Below are 24,919 nucleotides of genomic sequence, written 5' to 3'. Positions count from 1 at the left end.
CGCAGCTGGCACATACCGCTTCGCTTATGTGAGCATTTTATCAATGAAAACAAAATCTTAAAAGAAAGCTCACGTGCGTATCAAAGTTGGGCGGGTTGCTTGTTGCGGGTATACACAATATAGAGTTTTAATAATTCAGATAGGTATTTGAAAAAAATGCATCTGGAATTTTATAAGTACTTTTTACGTACTCAGCGTATGCAAAACTATAACCTCCTTTGAGCTTAGTATACCAACGGTGGGAATGGGCGGGACACCCAGTACCTATAGATAACAAAGTTAGTCATTGAGATTACTTTCTGTTTATATAACTATTACTTTTTCAATTTCCTTAGTAGGCAACTAAAACAGTTAAAACTAAAACATTATGCAACCAAAAGAACACCTCTGTGTCTGCCACCCGGGGCAGAGCCACGTCAAACTGCTAGTATTTCATACAATTAAATATTTAAAATATCATTTAAATTCTCCTATCCAACTATTTTCAGTCGGACGTTTATTAGATATCTAAGATTTGAAATTCATTAAACTGTTTAAGCACAGAATTCTAATATAAATATTTTAAGCAACAAATTTCTCATTACTAATTCTGGGTAAGTTAACAACATAGAACGGATGGTGTTAAAATGTAACAAACTAAGGAATAAAGATAAACTATGTCTGAAAATAGAATAAAATCTTCCAAACCTCATAAAAATAACATGAATTGCGTATAAATATTTAAACATCTCAATATTATGATGACACAACAGAAAATATTCTAAAGCACATTTTGCACCCGTTGAGATTTCCGATAACGACTCCGCAACAATCTCGGAATCAGCGGTAAATTATCTAAAAGATATAAATTATTCATTGCGGAAACATGACGTCATCAGAATAATGTTAAAATTACGTAGTATATTATTATTAGTCTGTGGTTAAAATCTACGAATTTGAAATGAACCGAAATCAATGGATGATAACAGCTAGAAGGGTACCATTGTAGCAGTATTGAATGTATTTATTATTCACTAGGCCTTCACTCGCGGTTTCGCCCGCGCTGTCAAAGAAAAACCCGTATAGTTCGCGTTCCCGTGGGATTTCAGGGATTGCGTCATTCCGGGATAAAAAAGAGCCTTTCTCGGGACTCGGGTATCAAAATATCTCCATACCAAATTTCATGAAAATTGGTTCAGTAGTTTAGGCGTGATTGAGTAAAAGACAGACAGACAATATTAATAGTATGGATACGTCAATCTGTCTCTATAATAAACGTTTTACATGTAAGTAGGTATTCTCTTTATAACATCTTAAAGATATAATAATTCACACGTGTTCTAACTCAATACTCAGACAACATTAGTGGCCTAAAGACTCGTGAATTAAAGGCTTTTTAGACTCGTTCATGTGAAAATGGAATTGTCTTTTGGCTGTTCATTCGCACTTATCGCACTGGGAATTGATTTAATAGTATTGACTCAGTTGTAGTGGCTTTAACGTTAAGGTAATAATTGTTAGTATCTAGAGCTAGGTTTATGTTGACTTATAATATTGAATTTTTGTTTTAAGCTATTGCATAGCTTCTATCGCGGGCCTTGAGCGCGGGGACCGAATCGAGAAATTCCGTAACGAAAAACCTCACGCTCCCCAATCCGACGGGCGGAGGTGTGGCTTGAAGGCATAGCATGCAATAGCTTTACCGCGACAGTCCCCGAGTGCCACACGTCGTTTTTTTTGTGTGTTTTAATTGGTATTTTTGTGTGTTTTTATCTCTCAATAGTATACTGCTTAATAAATCTTTAATAATAGTAAATACTAAGTAGAATTAGTAATTTAAACAAATCAAAACTAGAAATGAGTCATTCTATGCAATATCATTTCTGAATATCAGATTTTTTGTTTTATTTGCCACAAGAATTGCTATATATTTAAAACTGTAATTGAAGAAAATATCAAGTACATCCACATCATCCACATTCAATTGTATCTAAATCATCTATTATACAAATGAAACCCGTTTCGCGTTGTCACGACATTACGTGTGAACGGGTGGACAGATTTCGATAATTCTTTTTTTATTATATTCCTTGAAGTACGAGGATGGTTCTTATGTAGAGAAAACATAAAAATGTACCACGGAAGAAGCCGGGGCGGACCGCTAGTTAATAATAAATTTTCAAAAAATATAGAATCGAGCACGAACTGACTGATTCCTCATTTAGAGGTTGATTAGAATCCCAATAGCAAATATCATTGCAATCAAGTGACCAATTGTTATTGATTCTAATGAACATTACCGCATGTTAATTTGTTGATTATGATCCGCAATCTGTTTCCCATACATTAGATATGATATCTACTTCATCGTAATTAGTACGAAAGCGGCTTTGCCCGCCTAGCCAAAGGAAAACCCGCTTAGTTCCAAGTCCTGTGGAAATTTTCGCATAAAAACTACCTTATGTGTTTTTCCATGACACTAGAAAAATCTACGCAAACTCTAATTTTAATTAATAGAAATGTTGATTATAGGACTCTCGGTTATAACGTAAGTGTGTTAAATTATTTATGAATATGTAACAAATATGTAGGTAGCTTGTTTTTTATTACTCTTACGTCAAGCTAGTACCTATAATTAAGGTTTTACTATAATATGTAAGTATTCCTTTATTTCATTAATATCACAAACGTGTTGTTACGTTTTTTTCTTTTTTAATAATTTTATTTTAATTCGTTCCCGTGGGAATTCCGGGATAAAACCCATCATATGTGTTAATCCAAGTTACCCTCTATATGTGTGCTAAATTTCATTATAATCGGTTCAGTAGTATTTGTGAGAAAGAGTAACAAACACACACACACACATCCTCACAAACTTTCGCATTGATAATATTAGTAGGATTCAAATATCCCGTTTCTAGTATCTAGACACGCGGCAGCGTGTCAAGCCGAGTTCAAGCGAAGAGAACTGGCGAGCAGCAGCCGTGTGTATATTTACACGAACCATTTCGAGCCACTTTTCACCCCCTTATAACTCGAAAACTATTTAAGTTAAATAAACCAAATTTGGTACATATCAACAGGACCTCAAGATAAACAAGAACCTTAAATTTCATAAATACAGATTAAACAGTTGCGTAGATATTAATATCCAAAAATCGCAATTTTTAAGACTGACTGACTTATAGACATATACAAAACCTAACCCACTTCCAGATGACCTAGAAAGTTCAAATTTTGTAATCAACTAGGTAATAGTGAGTGTACAAAGGAAAAAATCAGAAAATACTGAATTTATTTGTATTTAATTTTTTTTTCAATGACATAAATTTTGTTTGTATGGAAAAATGGAAAAGTTTAAAAAAAAATAAAATAGTATATTCACCTTACTAGTCTTAAAAAATAGATCAAAACTAATCAGTGGCCGAAAAAAATTTTGAAATCCATCAATAAATGACTGAGATATAGATTATTGAAGTTTACTTATTTTAGGACGAAACATCTGTAGATTCGAAGCGCCTCTGACATCACACTCACTCGCGCTAGTATCGCTAGGGCGGATTACTTCGATTGCATGATTTCTTTATTCAAAACTGTTATTAAACGTAAAATAAAAGAAAATTGTAATAAAAATATTACTCATACAGTTAAAAATAATATATAATTTTACATATTCACATTTATTTATTCTTTATTTATGAGTATTAGTTTTAATTTCAGTGTAAATAAATAAATAAATAAATAAATAAAATCTTTATTTTGCTTTAAACATGGTCTTCAATGGTGATACAATTATATTAATAAAGCACAAACATGTTCAGCCAATACAAGCATGCAAAAATAATTACCATAAATGGTGTAATGGAAGAAGGCTTCGTCGAAGGTCGAAATGATTTAATTTGCGTAATATTAATATGAGTGAAACATCTTTAAGCGCGTTTAGAGTAAAATTTCAAGATCGCGTCATGGCAATACCGTAACGTCATGGAGTAAGGCGACGATTCTTCTACAACGATCTTTGCATCTTGGTAATAGTGTGTGTACAAATTCACGCTGGATGTTTAGAAAATCATGTAATCTTTTAAACAGAAAACGAGTTTAAAAAATTGCAGATAATGACATTCATAACATATAAGAAAATATAGAAAATAATATTAAACAAACCATACAGAGAAACCGCATGAAAAAATAAAAAAATCGTATATAAAAAGTATTATATTCATAAAGTAAAGTAAATCAAATTTGCAGAGTAATTTTCTGTACAAAAAGTAATGATATCCCACCAAAAACATAAATGTAAAATTTGGAGCCGAGTTCATACGTTGACTTAATTTGCCAAAAAAAGAAATGAGATCTAAATGTGTGCCAAGTTCTGCAGACAGTCCAGAAATTTATTTACAAAGATGTATTAAGTTCTTAGGTGGACTGAAAACTCAATTGTTTTATTTTCCCTTAGAGAACAATGTTTATTCCAAAATATAACTTTTTTAATTTGAATAATATAATTATTTTCACAAAGCAAACAACTAATGACCTATTGAACCCCACAATTTGATAAGGCTAGTTTTTAGAACCTCACAAAATATAAACATTATGTAAAACTAGCCTCATCAAATTGTGGGGTTCAATAGATCATTAGTTGTTTGCTTTGTGAAAATAATTATATTATTCAAATTAAAAAAGTTATATTTTGGAATAAACATTGTTCTCTAAGGGAAAATAAAACAATTGAGTTTTCAGTCAACCTAAGAACTTAATACATCTTTGTAAATAAATTTCTGGACTGTCTGCAGAACTTGGCACACATTTAGATCTCATTTCTTTTTTTGGCAAATTAAGTCAACGTATGAACTCGGCTCCAAATTTTACATTTATGTTTTTGGTGGGATAAATAAATTTCTAGAGATTTTGCGGGTCTGGTGTTGAATATGCAATTATGCTGGTTATTTTACGTACCTGTAGTATTGAAAATGAATAAGATACTTTTATTGTTAAAAATATGTAGTAAGTAATTATAGTAGGTATAAGCCATTGCTTAATGAATTAAATACTACATTTAATACTTAATTCATGTTTATATTTATTTTCTCTGTATTACTATTTGCAATGCATAATAATAATATTCAAAACAACATCGTCATCCTTTGTCTCTTCCGAGCTCTTGAAAACGAAATCTAAAAATATACCTTCGCATTTAATGTGATTGCATGAACGTTATAAAATGTTTCTATCAAATCTGTATTTTTTAATGTTATGAATTTTTTTTGCACGTTTAGCTCACGTTGCAACATACTAGGGAACTCGACCATTTTTATTTAACTTCTAATAAATTGAGTTTTAAATCCCGATCAATCTGGATCAGACAAGCCATTTGATACTGCTTTATCTGAAACTAGCTTACCGCCCGCAGCTTCGCTAATTTTGTCTTATAACAAACTAGTGGTCCGTCCCGGCTTCGCCCGTGGTACGTATTTAGTATCCTATATCCTTCTCCTGGCTCTAAACTACCTCCCTGCCAATTTTCAGCTAAATCGGTTCAGCCGTTCTTGAGTTATAAGTGGAGTAACTAACACGACTTTCTTTTATATATATAGATTGTACCTATGTACTGTGCTCGGATCACTCTTTCTATTAAAATTAGACAATCAAAATCCATTGCGTAGTTTTAAAGATTTTAGCAAACAGACACACAGACGGCGGAAAGCTTTATAATATTTAACCATAGGTGCAACATAAGAATGTGTTTGTAAAGAACCAATCATATCGCTTCATTTAGTTAGAAGTTTGAAGAGTTTAGCGTTTGAAGCGATACTATTGGTTATTGACAAACTCGATACAAATCCTCGCGCGTTATTGGTGGAAAAGCAACTTCACGTTTTCCTTCTATCTCCATAGTCTTGTGCAAATATTCCCCATGAAGGAAAATCGGGTTGAATAAATGTAATATATTAACGCAATAACGCTGTACCGTACGTGTGTTTGAATATTTTATCTGTCTATCGAAATATTCCGTAATATTTTTTCACGCCTTCGGAACATTTGGATTATAATAAAAGGATCTTTCTGGTACATTGGTTAGCACTTAAGACGTGTTCGGGGTTCGATTTCGGTGATGTTATAGCTTGTTTATGATGGTATAACATTGTAACAAAGATATTAAGGTATGAGGAGTTTTTGTAAAATAAAACTACCACTATACAGGTTAACGAAATTCATTGATATTTTATTTTTTTGTATTTATTATTACAAGCTTATTGATTAATCTAAAATGATATGCTAGGCCGGGAGATACTGACACAAAATTTCGGGTCATTTGTTACAGGATGGCGGTTCTAGAGAGGTCTTAGTACGCAATCACAAAAATAAAAATGATGGTCAAAATTTCGGGTCATTTGTACCGGCGGACTAGTCCGCCCGAAACTTTGTGTCAGTATCTCCCGGCCTATAATACAAAATACACACGAAAAAGCGTAACCAAAGAGTCCTAAACAAAACGTCAAGTTTTTTCAGTTCTTGAAATGAAGCCCTTCGTGTTCCACGAAAAAAACCTCGAAACACATTTAGCAAACTCGTGTAAACAAAGCTGGGATAAAAAATTCTATTTAAGTTTAAATACAGTCGCGGTTTTGTTGTAGCACTTTAAACTGTGTTTTCAGTAAAACAAGTGCTTTTAATTTATTTAGTCTATCTTGTTTATTACATTGCTTTGCGCGTCCAACTTTTCACGACTTTTTTCTTTTTAACATAGATTTAACGAGGTTTAAATTATTGTTAATGAATTAAAAATAACACGTTAAAGTAAAATTTATAGTTGTTTTGAATATTTAAGACTGTACACCTGAGATTGCTATATAATGCTCTTTTGGTTGTAATCCTATAAATTAATAATTATAAGGTTTTCGCCCGCGGCTTCGCCAGCGCAGTCAAAGAAAAACCCGCATAGTTCCCGTTCCCGTTGGTAATCCGGGATTGCGTCATTTTCTCGGAATAAAAAGTAGCCTATGTCCTTTCTCGGGTATCAAAGAATCTCCATACCAAATTTCATGAAAATTGGTGCAGTAGTTTCAGGGTGATTGAGTAACAGACAGACAGAGTTACTTTCGCATTTATAATATTAGTATGGAAGTATGGATTGTCATCCTTATCCTTTAAATCACATAATCTAAGTACTATACTAAATTCATTAGTCTTGATGTTTACTTAGGTATAGAATATCTTGTGTTGATTGATGATGATGTATATCGAATCCCTTTATTAATAAAAAATAAGTTAAATCCACTTTCCCTTTCCTGTGAAATAATTAAATTCATATTTTTTTATTCTATAAAAAATATTATTTTATAAAACATTAAAATGCAATATAAAACTAAATATTTTCATCTTTTTGTGTCGTAAAAAGGTATTTTTAGTTTATATAATTTTAGTATGAATCTACGAGAGAGATCATTACAACACAACAAAACAACTACATCATCCATGTATACAAAAATATAACAAATTCCACCCAATGGCGCCAGCTCTGCTTTGAAATGATACGATAAATATTTGCGATGAAATCAATAGAATAGCAGCATCATTATTTGTTTCACATGATTACGTTTCCCTGGAAACCGCGCAGTAATTATTGGAGACGAGCAAACAAACGATAGTTGTCGTTAATTATGGCAAAGATTAGACGCTTGTTACTTGTTAGTTAATCACGCTGGGTACACAGCGAATGGCTTTCTTTAGATAATTATATAAGACTAGGTTACCGCCCGCGGCTTCGCCCGCTTTGTCTAAAACCTCATAAATAGGGACAATAGATAAAGCGTCTTTATTTCATACTATGCAGCGATAAAGCTTTGTTATATACTTAAACTCAAACTCAAACATTCATTTATTCAATTAGACTACTATTTAGTAGCACTTTCGAATCGTCATTACATAAGTATTTTTAACATTTACCACCGATTCGGAAAGCAGTATCTATGGAGAAGAATCGGCAAGAAACTCCATAGTTGCTCTTTTAAAATCATGTCAATATTACATAATATGTAACTTATATCTAACTTAAACATAATATATCATAATATGCCAAAGAACTGTCCTGTGGTTTTTACGCGACAACCCTCCATGGGTCTTTATCGTCCATATATTCCTGAATACTGTAGTACGCTCTCTGAACTAGTACATTTTTTATATAAGTTTTAAATTTAGAACTACTAAACTCTTTAATATTGAGAGGAATTCTTTGTATAAGCGTATACCTTGACCCATAAATGAATTTTTAACTAAATACTATATATATCTTATTCATAGATATTGTTCATCGGCCATTTATTTTCGACATAATTGAACAAGTAGGCAAGAAACTTTACAATTGGTGACAAAGAAAATTGAACTTAAAATCAACACATTTAAGATTGTAATTCCAAAGTAAAGGTATAATTACAACCTGAGGCTGTGCAAATAAGTTAGATTCGTAACTCAACGTAACTGAATTTCCTGATTCATCTTATTTAAAACTAGCGGTCCGCCCCGGCTTCGCCCGTGGTACATGTTTACGTTTTCTCTACATAAGATCCATCCTCGTACTTCAAGGAATATAATAAAAAAATAAGTATCGAAATCGGTTCAGCCGTTCTCGAGTTATGCGCTTACCAACACATATTGCGATTCATTTTTATATATAAGATTGATTTCTAAAATAACAATTATGTTTGGAAAAATCAAACTTTTCCCATGTTTTATCCAATTCAATTTGTTTAGATTCACTTGGGTAAATATAAATGCAAATGTCTGTCTTGATTCCTATAGTTAAAACATGTAAGAACTTTAGGATGATTATATATAAGTTGATATACATAGAGGCACATTAACATTAACCATTATAATTTAGATAGAGAAAACTGTCTTATTTAGACTAATTAAATGCTTTAACTACGGCGTAGAAAAATGTAAAAATAAGGTAATTTTCGTAAAAGTGTCTTTAAGTAGTAAAATCATTTGGTTCATTATTTTTTGCGTGATTGAGTAGGAAATCGTTAAAACTATAAAACTTTCCATTTTTAGTACTCCGAATTGAGTATCTATTTGATAGGTATGAATAAAGTTTCATTTAATTACTTTCTTTTTTTAAGATCTTTTATAATTTATAAATTGATCTATTTTTAATTCAGATACCAGCTGTGAACTAAAATTAACACTATTTCTATGATTTCAACATTACACTCACATTAAATAATAATTATGAATTTCTAATGTTAATTTAAATAACTAATCAGAGAAGGCTGGCAAGGTCCAAACGTGTTTTGCTATTGTTTTCGTCAAGTGTAATAAGGTTGCCTCAGGGCAAAGGGCCAGGATAAGCTATTCTGCTTAAAAGGTAACATGCCTCTGGCAAGGGTGAACTAGGATTTAGGAACCTTAAGGGAGAGAAATGAGTGAGAGCGGTGAGCGATGATATCAACTTTCTTTTGTTTCTTAGTCCTGTTGAGAATAAAAGTTATGTATAATGTCTTTCGCGAAAAGAGTTCGTTTATGCAGGTTGTACCCAAAAACTGTGAGGAATATAGAAAATATAGAGAAAATATTTCAAATTGGTTTATTAATTGTATGTAGTTAATATAAAAAAATGTACATTTTTATTTCACCTAAGATTGGATAAAAACATACTTTAAGTCACATTAAAATTCGACACGTGTTGTATTTTTTGTCACGATTGATGAACTTTTTACTCCTAATAAACAAGACCGGGGCGGCTAATTGCCGTATTAAGTAAATAGAAAATTAGCGGGTGTTATTTTTCCATGCCCGAGGTTCGTAATACCTACGACGATTTATTTGAACCTGCAGCTTACTTGGTCTTTACAGTCAAGCAATATATAAACTCAATTTCAGTCACATTTTCAGCCCTTTCCTGAGAAAGACCAAATAAACGCTCTCGCTTCGCTTATCGCTTCGCGTTCTCGGAATTAACTCAGTACACAGTGTGTATAAACTGAGATTGTTTAGCAAGGTTTCACAGTAATGTTGAACCAACGTTTCGCCCACGTGATCGCTTGCAGTTGTTCCTTTAAAAATAACAAGGATTTTACAAAAACAATTTGTTAATTGGGTAGTAATGTTGCTAAATTTTCCTTTAGCCTTCACATTTTTTTATCTATAATGATGTTTGTACAAAATTCTGTAAATAATCCTTCTTTTGTAAAAGCTTTTAAGTCCGAAAATAAACAAGTGAAACTCCTACTAATAAACGCCTACTAAGAGGATTAATTAAGAATTTTTCCGTTGTCCAAAATATTCCACGAATTAAATACAACGTAAAAAGAACGTAAACACAATGATTTAAAACACATTAAACGTGTACAATTCTTATAAAAACAAGACGAAATGTTAACACTATAGAAACAAAAAGGCAACTAATTGTTCCACTCAACGAGCGTCTATCTCCACTAAACGACACGGTACGTCAATTTAACTGAACTTACAGTAATTTCACGGTTACTTAGCCCGCAACATGCTTGGTAAGTTTCATACTAGCGTCAGATTTATACAAGCTCTTTAACTACTCTTAGCAAGGATTCAACTTTGTGTCATTAAAAGTGGTTACAGACTTTTCACGCTTCGCCAGTTTAATATCTGGAGTAAACAGGTTGTTATTTGTAAAGGATAAATAGGAATTAACATAGTGTCAAAGGGAACGTTGAACGTTGATGTCGTTGTGAATCAAAATGTAATTTATTTTGCTATGTACAAGTATGAGGTAAGTACATACGTTGGTATATAAACGTGGATATTGGATAGTCGTCTAAAATTTCTTCAAAAGCTTTCTCATAGACTTGTAAGAGATGAGGGTACATTATGCATAAGTGTTCGCACTAAGATAAGTGCACTCTTAATTTTAAAAGTCTTATCGTCTATCGGACCATAGACCTGGCATAAATGAAGACGCCATGCACTAGACCGGTAGTAAATCTACCTTATGTAGACACATTATTACTCAGTTTACATTCTGTTGAAAATAATGCACTTTATTGATGTATAATATTCCAAGCTTCTTTGAACTTAAATATTTTTAAATATGGAAGTTTAAAAGGGTATTGAGTATCTACTATTTGTTGCAAAAAAGAGTGTATGAATTTGTTATGTACCTACATATAACACGCATTAATTATAAGAAGATGCATAAGGCCACCCAGTAAGGACTTATACCCAGTAACGATTGCGACATCGCGCCCACCTGCGGTTCCAGAAAGTATTACGGCAATCACCACCACCGCGACGCTGCCCCGCCGAAGACGATGGACAGTGGACACTCTTGGTTCCAACATTGTACCGGAGGGACGTAGTTTAAGTTAGATATAATTTAAAATGTAATTTTTTTATTACATTAAATTATCAATAAGTAAATTTCGGTTTTTTTTGCGCCTTCGCGGGTCGGTCAATATAATTAATTAGCCAATGAAGTTGTTATATATTTACTGGCCATGGAAAAATAGTATGATATGCTGTATGAACTAACAACAAGGACTAGAACACAAAAAATACTCAATAAAATAATGTACTTATTTTTAGGTATTAATAATGAATGATGTACTTTAAAGACTTCATTAAATATGATACGTATGTCTTAAATTCACCTCACTCTATATCAGGACTCTAATGTATTGAAAAATGTGTTTAACTTGATCATTATGAAAAATGTAATAACATTCCTCTTTCACGCTTGTTACACATAGAGCATTCTGTGACATTTGTTTACCTTAAATATCTTCACGGACTAACCTGCCTTTGGCATGAATACTGAATAGCCTTTGTGTTAACAAATAGGACATTTTCTACGATTGTTTTCAGTAGACATTATTCTGATTGTAATTAGTAGGATAAAATAATTAATAATATTCCCGTGAAAATTGAGTAGTTTATTTTAGGGCCGATTTTTCAATGATTGGATAAAAGTTATCCGTCCAATAAAGTATTACAAGATAATATTAAAATGTCACGTAAACTGTCAATTACGGGCAATTAGAATACGTTTTAGAAATGGTAGTTTTATACATTATTCGACGAATAAGTTTTAACCATGGATTGAAAAATCAGCCCTTAGTTAAATTGTTGTACTACACTGAGTGTTATTAAAATAAGAATTATTAACATAACAACAAAAAAGTCGATTGCTAACTGTGAAGTGTGATGTTATTTATTATCATTTCCTATGCCAAGCTATAAAAAAATATTTAAGTTCTATTTAGTACTAATAAAGTATTATTATGCGCCTGAAATCATGAATTGCGATTTTTTTAAGTTGAACTATGTACCCAGTGTTACTCTCACGACTTAAGATGGACCTATTGACAGCACTCACGAGCTCTAGAGCGTGCCAAAGAAATATACAAACATAAATCTCTTTCAGTAGCAGTCGGGTACTAAAGCACAATTATCAAATTTTGTAAACACAATAACATTAACCCATATTACCCATAGCCATTTATTGAATCATATTTGTATTCTTACTATTGTAATAAGAGTTTGAAAAGGGATTCTTGAATGTATTGCCTTTCACTATTCAAGGATTTTCCTTATTGAAGTGATGGGGTAAATATGCGATTTAATATAGGGATAACGATTCTCTGTGGGTGGCGTTCAATTATGAGGATACGGTACTAATGTTGTGTACTATCAAAAGAACAAAAATTGATATTGAAAACGCTATTGTTACGGAAAAACAGCCATTATATTTAATGAAGTAAATCCTTGACCATACTATTTAAGAAGGTATGTACCTTAAAAAAGTAAATTATGTAATTTACTTTTTTTTTACTAATTTAAATAATAACTATGCACTTGTAATACAATATCCTTGTTAGAATTTAACATCTCTGACGTTGTTACCGCTACGAAGCTACGATACCTCTACGAAATTCAATACTTTAATGGATATCATTATTTTCACACAAAAATATACATCCAAATTACTAAAACTGTGTAGTTTTTTATTAGTATAATGTCAATCCATCAAAAAAACCCAATATTTTGAGAAGCTTTTGATGTAATAGAAATAATTGAATTCGTAGAAATATAATATCCATATTGTATTTCAAACAATGCCCGAGTTTTCATTTCATTTGAAACAAAAATTTTCCCACGCCTATTATAGAGATATCCATTATGGTTAATATTTCAAAATACATGAGTTTTCATAAATCTACATAATAAGAATGAATGTCCAAATGTGTTACTAAGCCTAAAAATTGAGAACCGCTTGACCAATTCGGCATTTTTTTTGAAGAAGTTCTCGCTAAAGCAGAATGAAGGTTCTTATTGAGAGAATGCACGTAAAAAAGCAACAGGGCAGAACAACTGCAACGTCTGCCGGACGGCTAGTTTTAAATAAATATATCCCATTTTCTTAATTAACGACTAAGCTCACGAAACTAAGAATCACAAAATTCTCAGAATTCCGAATGCGCTGAGCTTCGTCGTCGTTCGTCGTGTGTGTGTGTGTCAGGATTAGGTATATCAACTATAATATATTATGTGTGTGTGTCAAGATTATATTAACTATAATATTTGTGTGTGTGTGTCAGGATTATATTAACTATAATCCTGACACACACACACACACACACACACACACAGTGAAATGTTCATATTTAGTGAACCATTATGCTTGAATAGAAATCAAAGCCACGTTGTATCAATATTAGTAGGAATATCCTCTCATAGCCTAATGATTACTGATATATCGTCAGACAGATTTAAACAGAAATTCGTCAAAGGGAAAATTAAAATCAACGTTCCACTTTTTTTTTTTTTTATAGTGGGGAAATCTTCTTAGATACCCCCGGCTCCCGGGGATGGAGCCGTGGTTATGTCGGATTCTTACCGACTAAAACCCCACTCCGTTCCATCGCGCTGCTTTGGACGGAACTGCGGGAACGGTTACGACTCTACCGCGTGTCCCGCCCAGCAGATGCCCGTTTCCAGGCCCACCACTAGAACCCCCCACGCTGGCGGCTGCTGGAACGAAGGCTTACGCCACCAACGCGCAGACAATGGATTTTTCCCCGCTCCATCATCCGCGTTCCCCCGATCCCCCGACCCCAACACCGTCCGGCCGGAGGGTGCACGCCGGAAGGTCCTCCGATGTGTGAAATACACGGCGGGGGACCCTCCGGCGCACTTTTATAGAGATAACCTCGCAGCCCCCACCTCACCAGAGGTGGCGGCCCTCGGTCCGGCCCCACGGACCGGATTACGAGTTGGCAGACTGCCGTTTTACAGCGGCCGCCGCCCCACATCTCTCTGCAGGAGTCTCCGCGCGTCATCACAATGACGCGTTGGGATCCCGCCCTCCGCTGCACGGCGTGGCTTGCTAAAGCAGCGAGCCCGCCGCGCCGCGACCTCTGGCCGCCATCCACCGCCGCATAAAAGCCGGCTCCTCTCTGGTCCACAAACAGGACTTCTGCCGTCGGGTCAGTCGAGGCTTCCCAACCCCGACTGCCGTTCAGCGCCACCTTTGCCTAGTGGACACGGGGTCCACCAAGCCACGACCTCTGGTCGCCATCCCACGCCGCACACAGCGGCCGCTGGGCCACACCTAGCCCTGGCCGTCGGGCCGGTCGAATCTCCCCGACTCTAAACCAGCCGTTCAGCCCCTCGCTGGTCCAATTTCGCTTCACTCAGAGGGCCATAACTCTGAGCTACTGAGCCCCTCCGCCGCGACAAGGCCTAGACCGTTGGGGGGAAATCAACGCTCCACTGCGAGTTATTTGGTCTTAATTAGAATGCTTTCATTATGAAATGATTAACATTTGTACGAATTATTTTGTCAAATTTTATTATACATATTATTAATTAATTAATTATATATTAACATTTATTCAGTTTATAGTTTCGTTTTCATTTTGTTTCTATCGGTCTTTAACAATAGACAATAATATAGCTATCCTACATCAAAAATATTTTAGCTCTATCTGCCTTCGACTCGACTTCGACATTGTTATTACATGATACTAATAAAACTAAACATTATACAACAATATAAAAAAAAAATCACATGCAAAATGCATTTAACCCCATCCTTGTTCTCCAAAGATAATGTCAAAATATATTGCAATAACGTTGTAATACCCACTAGTAATACCACAAGAGGCATCCTGTTTTTAGTGCTGTCTTGTTGCAGATTACCGCTTCCACACGTGTGTGCAGGTAATCTGGGGTTTAACAATCGGGTTACACGTTCACAATATTTTGAAGAGAATTTAAGAGAGTTTTTTACGTTGTGTGCGGATTAAAACAGTGCTTTTCGACGAGATTCATTTTAAGCTCACATTTTTAATTTTGTATTGCGCCTTCTCAATTAATAATAAATATGACGTAATCATTTGCAACATTTGTATTATTTCCTGTATTAATGAAGGCGTACCTTTAAATAAGAGGGTGTGTGTCAAGCACACGTGTCAGAAGGGAAACTTCTTTGGCAAGATTCAAAGATACCAAAATCGTGGCCTTACTCCATGACGTGCGGTATTGCCATGACGCGACGTTGAAATTTTACTCTCAACGCACCAAAAGTTTATTTTCAATAATTATTGGCTCATATTAGTTTCTTTTTACCACTCGTGAATTTGATTCAAGAATTAATCTCGATGTACGTATATTCAGAGGAAATTTTACATCAAACTGAGCAATGTTGTTGGGGACAATTGTAATTGGAACATTAGCCGATTGCTGGAATCCATTTGATTGTGGTGTATTTTAATTAAAGAATCTATTCATGGTCCTCTTTGATCGATCGATTACATTGTAATTATTTCGACCCTGAAATCGGGTTCTGATTAAAAAAGTGTTACGGTATTTGAATGGTACAATGTCAAACAAATATTTTATAATTATTTTATTTTTTATCAGTATTTGTAACATTATTTGTTTGAAAAGGAAACTTCTATAAATTAAGAATGCTGAATAATAAATAAAAAATACTGAAAAAGGCTAGAGTATGAATGTGAAAATGACAATAATATGCATTCCATTTCTGTCTGTATACTGTTTGATAATGAGAAGAAAAAGATTGTTCAGCCATCCATAACACCTCAATGCAAACTTACATGCAAACTTTACACAGCGATAGAGACTGTATTCCCAGCCCCAAAGGTGCAATTTAGTAATTCGTTTAATTTATTTCATAATACATTCTGTTGTGCTCAACCACATGAAATAGCTGTGTTTTACTTGAAATGGGAACGAGTGTTTTAATTAAAGCAATGAAGTTTGTGGAAACAACTTCGAGGCGGATATCCCGCTAGGTGTTAGAACTCTGAGTGCAAACGGCAGCCTTTGTTTAAATTGGGATTGCTCTTTTATTATTTATAAAGCATTGTTTGTCTTTGTGATGTAAGAAATTATTTGTTGTGTAATTTTTCAATGCAGCGAAAAGTAATTATTAATGGGTATGAGCTTGATTGCGTAGAGATTCTGTGGCCTTCTGTCTGCTTACAGGATACTGCTTATCTATTTATCTATAAACAGTATCAGTAAAATGGATATGAAATGTTACTGCCGCTTTTTAATAATACGTTTCTACTAGAACACTACAAAATATCGCAATATCGAGATATCTAAATAGAATAAATCTAAATAACTATTATATTGAGCTAAGCCAAATTACAGCAAGTTTTTCCCAAATACATAAGAAACACAACTTTGAATGAAATTTAAAAGGATAGACGGTGAAAAGAACTATATTCGGAAGCTAGGTACATGAAAACATGATGAAAACTGTATCTTCATCTCAAAATTACCAGAATTAATATCGCATCCATATAACAGACACTTCACTATTATTAAAGGACTTGACAATATTAAAAACAATAGATCCGTGAGCTTCTTAACATGAATAGCTGTTTAATTGTTATAAATTAGCTGCCTCGTTAACATCAAAGACCGTCATAATCATTGGTTGATGTAATTATGTTGTCATTTTCAATTGTTAAGCCATTAGGATATGGCTAGTGACAGTATTATGCAAATATAGAATATGAATACAATAGAGGCTGGGGAGTAAGGAAGATGTTATGTAAAAGCATCTGCCTTGTACAGACCCAATACAAGGGTTAACGGGAAGTATACTGCCTACAAGGTTACTTATGTAACCTTTGGTAGAATCGGCATACGTGTAAAAAAGTCAGCTAAATTAGCCGGTTACATTGCTAACTCTTTTCGGCTAGTGGTTTAAACGAAGGTCTTTAACTGCTAGTTTGTTCGCATATAACACTTCCACGTCAGTATATATATGTATTCTAAGCCTATAAGCAAAATAATCTTAATATATATATAAATCTCGTGTCACAATGTTTGTCCTCAATGGACTCCTAAACCACATAACCGCTAAAATTCGTACACCATGTGCAGTTTGATCCAACTTGAGAGATAGGATAGTTTAAATCTCAAATCGTTTTAGAGAAAGCGGGCGAAGCCGCGGGCAGTAAGCTAGTTAGTATATAAGACGTAGACGCGTTGTCTATATATTTTTATACCTATAGATATCCAGCGTAGCTTTAAGGCCGTGTACGCGGTCCGTGCGCTGTTTGGCTCAAATATGTGATTTTTCAAACCAGATTGTCCATCAACCACTTATCTTACAAACATATGAATTACTAATAATTTTAGGAAATTTTATTGTCTATATAGTTAGTTAAGAGTTTTTTTCAATTAATACAGTATTTGTGAATACCATCAAGATAACTGAGCCGATGATTACTTGATTTCGCTTTTAGTGTCAATTTCGAAGCTAAAAATATCTGAAATCGCTGACCGATCTAACACACAATTTTTTTTAACTAACTGCAAAAATCCTTATAAAAATAGTTAGTTAAAAGATTTTTTTATTTTGGACTCCTAACTTACGAAATTAAAATCCGAACAATGTGAATTTTTTTAGAAATTATAGTCGACAAAATTATTATTTTCAGCAAGATATTTGACTTAGTTTAATATAATTTTTACATATTGCAATAAAAGAACGTCTTACTTATAAGATAAAATTTAAAAAATCAACTGAGGTACCTCTATTATTTTTCTACATTTTTTTTTAAAGTACTATAAAACACTGCGCGCGACCCGATTAAAATCAGTCGGCAGCGAGCCTTTCCAGAGAGAGGACATGTTGCTCGGCGCTCTCCTGTGGACCTATGCTGTTCATAGTAAAAGGATAGCGCAAGCCGCGATCTATCGTAATAGATCGCGGAGATTTTGACTTGCGTTAAATTGAATAAGCCCTCTTAATAGACGCTGCTTATTCAATCATGTGATGACTGACTGAAAAATTACGTCCGTGCAAGGGGTTCGAGTTGTAGGTACTACCCGTCAAAGGAAATTTTTAATGAGATATTATAATCTCATGAGATAGGTTGAAAAACAACTTTTTTATCTTGCGCATAATAATATTGTGTAGAATCCACATAAGATTATGGTAATTGCGTCGTGTGTGTTTGCAAATATATATTACATTAGATATTTGAAGCACTTTAAAAATCATTATTTTAACATCGATACACTTACTGTTGATTGAATAATAAAATCACTACATAGTATAAAACAAAGGTGCTTTCTCTTTTTATGTTCCTTTGTATGCTTAAATCTTTAAATCTACTCTTAAAGTACCTACTCTTAATATCTGGTTCAGTAGTTAGTGATGCTAACTAGTGTGAGTTTGATTTTTTGAAGCATGTGAAGTGTAGGTGTAAGTAGCAGCATATGTTTAATGGAAGAGCTTCTTTCTGGCAATTTTTTAGCTCAATTTCAGTCTATAGAAACTTTGATATTTATAAAATTGTGTTTATATTCAAGTTTTTAATATAAATAATTTAATTAATAGATAGAGTCATTCAAGAGGAAAGATTTAGTATATAACTAGGTTTCCGCCCGCGGCTTCGCCCGCGCAGTCAAAGAAAAACCCGCATAGTTCCCGTTCCCGTTGGATTTTCGGGATTGCGTTATTTTCCTGGGATAAAAAGTAGCATATGTCCTTTCTCGGGTATCAAAATATCTCCATATTAATTCAATTATTATTTGCATCCAGGCATTTAAAAAGAGAATATACATCCACCTTAAAAAGTCGGCAAAACATCTTCGGACACGTCTTTAGATGCCTATGGGCAGCCCATAATGGGCTGTGGAATTGTTTACCATCAGGCGATCCACATGCTCGTTTGCCTTCTTTCATATAAAAAAATAATAATGTAAAAGCCTTGGAATAGAAAACAAAATATTTGAAAAGTCGAGTCTCAGAGTTAAACATATTTATATTGACACTCAGATCAAATTCCTCTACACGCTATAAAAGTCATAAACAGAAATGAAGCGTAAACTATCCCAATCTCGATCATACACTATACAGCGTTGACGAAATAATCTAAAAATGTATAACAGAAACGAGCGAACCTCAAAAAGGTATTTCATATGAAATGGAAACATTACTGAAAACTCAATTACCTCTACGCATTGAATGAACAAACATGATTCAAAGGAAAGTGTATTTGATCTCAACTTCAATTTAATCTACTCGGTGGTTACAAAGAGTAAAGAATAGGAAAAAGGTCGAACAAATACTTTGTCTAGCAATCAGACGGTAACTCAAACATGAGTCGTCGTATTCAATTAGCCGAAGTTGGACTTTGAACTTTGAAGAATGGTTACAGTAAGGTTCGCCACCTCTGGATAAGCGGCAATTAGCTTATTGGCTGTTTTTGCGACTTTTCAAGGATCCGAACGATTAGACTTGTAATGTACAAGTACAATTTTGTAGGTAACTTAATTCTGCACTGTAATAATTCAGTTGTTATTAAGGTTAAATTATAAGTAGTAATAGTGTTCTTGTTGTTTACTATATGTACTATTTTCGTTTTATAAACGTGAAAATAGTATAACTTTTAAACTTTCTTTGTTTATCTTGTAATAAGTGGTTTTATGAACAATTTAAATTCTTTCATATCATATACATACCTATTATAATAATTTACGAAAGATAAGACATTTTTCTGTAATGAAAACGAAACTTTAATGACATGAAAATATAGGTATTTTTCGGATAAACATACGCCCCCGTACTAGTCTATACTAATATTATAAAGAGGAAAGGTTTGTATGTATGTATGTATGGATAGATTTCACGCATAAACTACTGAACCGATTATAATGAGATTTATCACACATACAGAGGGTAACTTGGATTAACACATAGGATAGGTTTTATCCCGGAAATCCCATGGGAACGGGAACTATGCGGGTTTTCCTTTCAACGCGGGCAATGACGCGGGCGAAAAGTGATAATACGAATGAACTCTATATATATTATAATAGTTCTGTTTAATTACGTGTTTTAATTAATAGATCTTAGTATAGATTGCTATTGTTAAACATTAGAAGAGTTTAAAACTGATCTAGAAAGGAGTTATAATAAAATTAATACTTATGGAGAAATTCTTAATATAGCCTTCACAATATAGCCTTTGGGCTTAATTATTATACAAGCCAAATGAAAATGTTTCTATGATTCTATTAAAAAAAAAATTAATGACAACATAAAATCCACATGTTTTCGATTACGAACGTGACTGAAATAAAAAAAAACGACGTGTGACACTCGGGGACTGCAGAGCTATCGCATGCCTATGCTATGCCTTCAAGCAAAACCTCCGCCCGTCGGAGTGGGGAGTGTGAAGTTTTTTCGTTACGGAATTTCGGTCCCCGCGCTCAAGGCCCGCAATACAAGCTATGCAATAGCTTAAAAAAAATATTCATCTCAATAACGCAACAAGAAAAAATTATCATAATTATTATCATAAATAATTTTAAAACATTACGATACATCTTTACCTAACCAAAGGTTTAACATTTAATGAAGGCGCACATTAGTAATATAGGTCGCCAATAAACCATAATGTGCTTTCCTGTTCATAGAATAGAGTGCTTTTCAGAATAATCTGATACTTGCGATTGAAGACATGTAAATATCCCAATCCCACTTTGAGGGTTCCAAAAATAGCGCTTATTATGGAACTCCCGAGATAACAAGCTTTGCAGAAAATTACTACGAACTTGTAGGTACATAAAATTTAAAGTAAATTTCTAAATGAACTTAAGTTTACTGCTTATTGTTAATTTAAGTGACAAAAGGGAGACATCTTCGGAGATTATAAAATAATAGATTATTAAAAAAAATGTGTGCGTGTACTACTTGTGTACTAGTAAGCACACGTAAGAAGTGAAACTTCTTTATGATCTTATTTTTCAAAAAAAATTTACTTTATGCAACTTTACTGAAATACGTCGAATCACGCGTGGTAGGGATAAGAAAAAGATGGCGCGTAGCGGAAAAATGTCACGCGTAACCATAGCGCGTAACGAAAAAATGTTACACTAAATTTTTTCCAACCCCGATAAAGAAGTTTCACTTCAATTATGGTAACTTGAATTAGATTAACGATTTTAGTTATTGCATATTATTATAGTCTAAACCAGCTATTTCAAATGCCTGATACCTACATTAGGTATCAAAGTATTGTGAACACTGGAGATATGCGAGACATTTTGATCGAATATTGTGATTTGCCTCAAAATCAGATTTGGATTTGAGTCGTATAACTTTAAAATTTTAAAAACACCTGATCGAAAATTTTCAAAGTTCAAGTTCAGAGTTTCCGAAGATTTTCCTTATATAAAAATACTAGCTTACCGCCCGCGGCTTCGCCCGCTTTGTCTAAAACCTAATAAATTATATACTAAAACCTGCTTCTTGAATCACTCTATCTATTAAAAAAACCGCATCAAAATCCGTTGCGTAGTTTTAAAGATTTAAGCAGACAAAGGGACAGAGAAAGCGACTTTGTTTTATACTATGTGGTTTACATATTGTTATGGTTTACATTCACATTCTCTATACAGTCAATATTTATTTCAATAAAAAAAAACAATGTTTTCAAAAAAAAAATATTTTGTCCATCGAATAAAAGTTATGCATCAATGAGCCTGTTCGTGAAACGTGTTTTGAAAGTAAATATTTTCATAGATTTTTATTGTAGTTAAATCATTTGTAAAACGTTAAACATTGAATATTTTATTTGTTTATGGATTTTTGTGTTTATTTTAAATTCAAGCATCATACATCAATTACATGCTTCGCTTTGTACAAATACCTAATATTTTTTTTTTATACTTGCAATATATTTACTTAAATATTGTTTAGTTTAATGATTAATTTGTTCTATTTTTCTTGATAAAGAATTAGTGACAAATATCTATTGATATATTATATTTTTTCTTATATTTATAACTGTTTAATACATTTTTGTCTCATTAATTTACATAATAATATTATGTTTTATAATTTAAACGTTGTCTACCATCAGCACTAATTTTATAAATAAGACGCTACCCTATCCTCCTCTATTTTTATTGAAGTGAAATTTCTTTAAGCTCGATGAGAGTAAAATATCACGCGTCATGGTAATACCGTCACGAGTAATGGCGACAATTTTGGTATACCTATTTGAATCTTGCCAAAGAAGTTTCACTTCTGACACGTTTGCTCAGCACACACACTCTTTTTACCCTTCCTATTTATTGACATACATTAAAACATAATACAATAAAACATAATTCACGCAACATAATTCATAAAACATATATATGTATATAAACAAAATTATCCACCATTTTATTTCAACCAAAACCCAAGCATATGAATTGTTTATCATATCATTTACTTGATTCATGGCCATCGAAAAGAGTTCAAGATTAAAGTGAATAAAGGTCCAACATTATGTTAATCCCTAGAGGGCTATAACCAATACTTGGCTGACCATACGAGATATATCGACATTAATCTATTGCAAATTGCAGATATAAAGTATTCTAGATATTTGCCACTTATTTATTACTAGGTTTCCGCCCGCGGCTTCGCCCGCGCAGTCAAAGAAAAACCCGCATAGTTCCTGTTCCCGCGGGATTTCCGAGATTGCGTATAAAAAGTAAAAAAAAGTAGCCTATGGAGGTATTTTGATACCAGAGAAAGGTCTCTGGTATCAAAATATCTCCATACCAAATTTCATGAAAATTGGTTCAGTAGTTTAGGCGTGATTGAGTAACAGACAGACAGACAGAGTTACTTTCGCATTTATAATATTAGTATGGATGGTTCCTTATATAAATAGGCTATATGGTCGGTTATATGTCATAATACGAGAGAACCCTCGTATCGTCAAATACAGGGAAAGTTGCGTGGGGATGGTCGTTACAATATTCAATCTGACAAACAACTTAAAGACGTGTAAAGATTATAAATTAATAAAACATCTTCAATCTTTATAACAAAACTTATATACCATAAAAGAGTTCATGGAAAGTTCAACTGGAACGGACCATTAACTCCTTTATGGTAACTAATTTGCATGCTATATTGTATTGGCTGAACATATTTGTACTTTATATAATTGTATCACCATATTGTAGTAACTCAGGCCCCGGAACCACAGACACAATAGAAAATCTATTGTGTCTGGGACCGATCGGGCCGCTTGGAGCTCAAATGGGTTAATACCATGTTGAAAGCAAAATAAAGATTTGTTAATTTGAAAACAAATCACATTATGTTTAAGTATATTTACTTCAGAAGAGCGTTAAGTCTAATTTAGAATGTAATACTGGAAGTACCAAATATAGTAAGATTTTCTTAAAAACGTATAATATATTGATGATAGTAGTTACTAATTAGACTTTTTAGGAGCTCCTAGTAAATGAATAGTTTAAAATGTATGTTGAATTGCAAATCATGTTTGAGCGTTTCGTGGGTACAGTGGTTGATGCATTAGCATAGAATCGATTAAACCGGTATTTAACTTTTGGTGTGACGATGCAACAAACTAAACTAATTTCAAAATACTTTAATTTTTAAAGAATGCATTAGTTTTAAGATTTACTATATTATAATAGCCGCTTGTTTCTACTTTAAAAAATGATGTTCGGTAATTATTTGCCTTGTTAGTTGTAAATAATTTAAAAAGTCATCCAAAAGATTTCGCGTTAAATCAAGACAAACATACAAATCTTCCCATTTTAATTGTATATATATAGATTCTATTCATTTTCTTTGTTGTCTTATCTCGCTACTCTAGCTCTTTGTATCCATCGATAGGTCCATGTCAATACGCTAATAAAATGATAGATGAAGGAGTATTCGTCTGAATATATTTGTCTAATGATCGGATAAACCCAACCAAATTGTTTGGGAAGTTGTTTTAAGTTCAGAAGATTAATCTTTTGAGGGTTTTTTTTCAAAGGATTATTAGTTAAATGTTATAAAACTAACCTTTGAAAAAAAACCCTCAAAAATTTATACCGATTGTCTCATCATTTTATAGGTATGGTTTTTAATATAATATGTCCGTTATCATGATAAAAAAGGGTACGAAATAATGTGTCGAAATGTGATAAATAAGCTATCAGGGACTTCATAAGACATAAACACTTGTAACACAAGGAGTGTTACAAGTGTTTATGGGCGGTGGTGACCACTTAACATCAGGTGGCCCACCTGCTCCTTTGCTTGCTCTGACATAAAAAAAAAAAACACTACACCAATTATTTGGGAAGGTTATATCTAAAGCTCTTCATAGTTTAAGCCGAGAATGCATACGGAACCAATTTTGTAACACAATCGGTACGAACATCACCCAGTATGTCTTGTGGTAATCATAAATCAACTGTTATTATGTTGACTGTGATGGACACAGTGTTTCGTAGGTTTATAGTAAAGGCTGTGGTAAAGGATAAATATCAATTTAGAAGAAAAGATGAACAATGGAAGGCGGAACAATTATCGTCTATATATGTTTTAGGGCTCGTAAGGACGAAATAATGATACATTATGATAAAACACATGCGCGAAAAAAGTGTG

The 24,919-nt window shown here is 33.3% G+C and overlaps 1 protein-coding gene across 1 annotated transcript in view; it reads left to right on the top strand.

Annotated features, from left to right (window-relative positions):
• The window catches only part of LOC123705545 (adenylate cyclase type 6), a 229,186-nt gene that overhangs the window by 93,231 nt on the left and 111,036 nt on the right, over positions 1–24,919 (top strand). The gene's annotated exons all lie outside the window — the stretch shown is intronic.

This window comes from Colias croceus, chromosome Z (genome assembly GCF_905220415.1).
Source record: "Colias croceus chromosome Z, ilColCroc2.1".
Lineage (NCBI taxonomy): Eukaryota > Metazoa > Arthropoda > Insecta > Lepidoptera > Pieridae > Colias > Colias croceus.
This window is presented reverse-complemented; position numbering and strand designations above follow the sequence as displayed.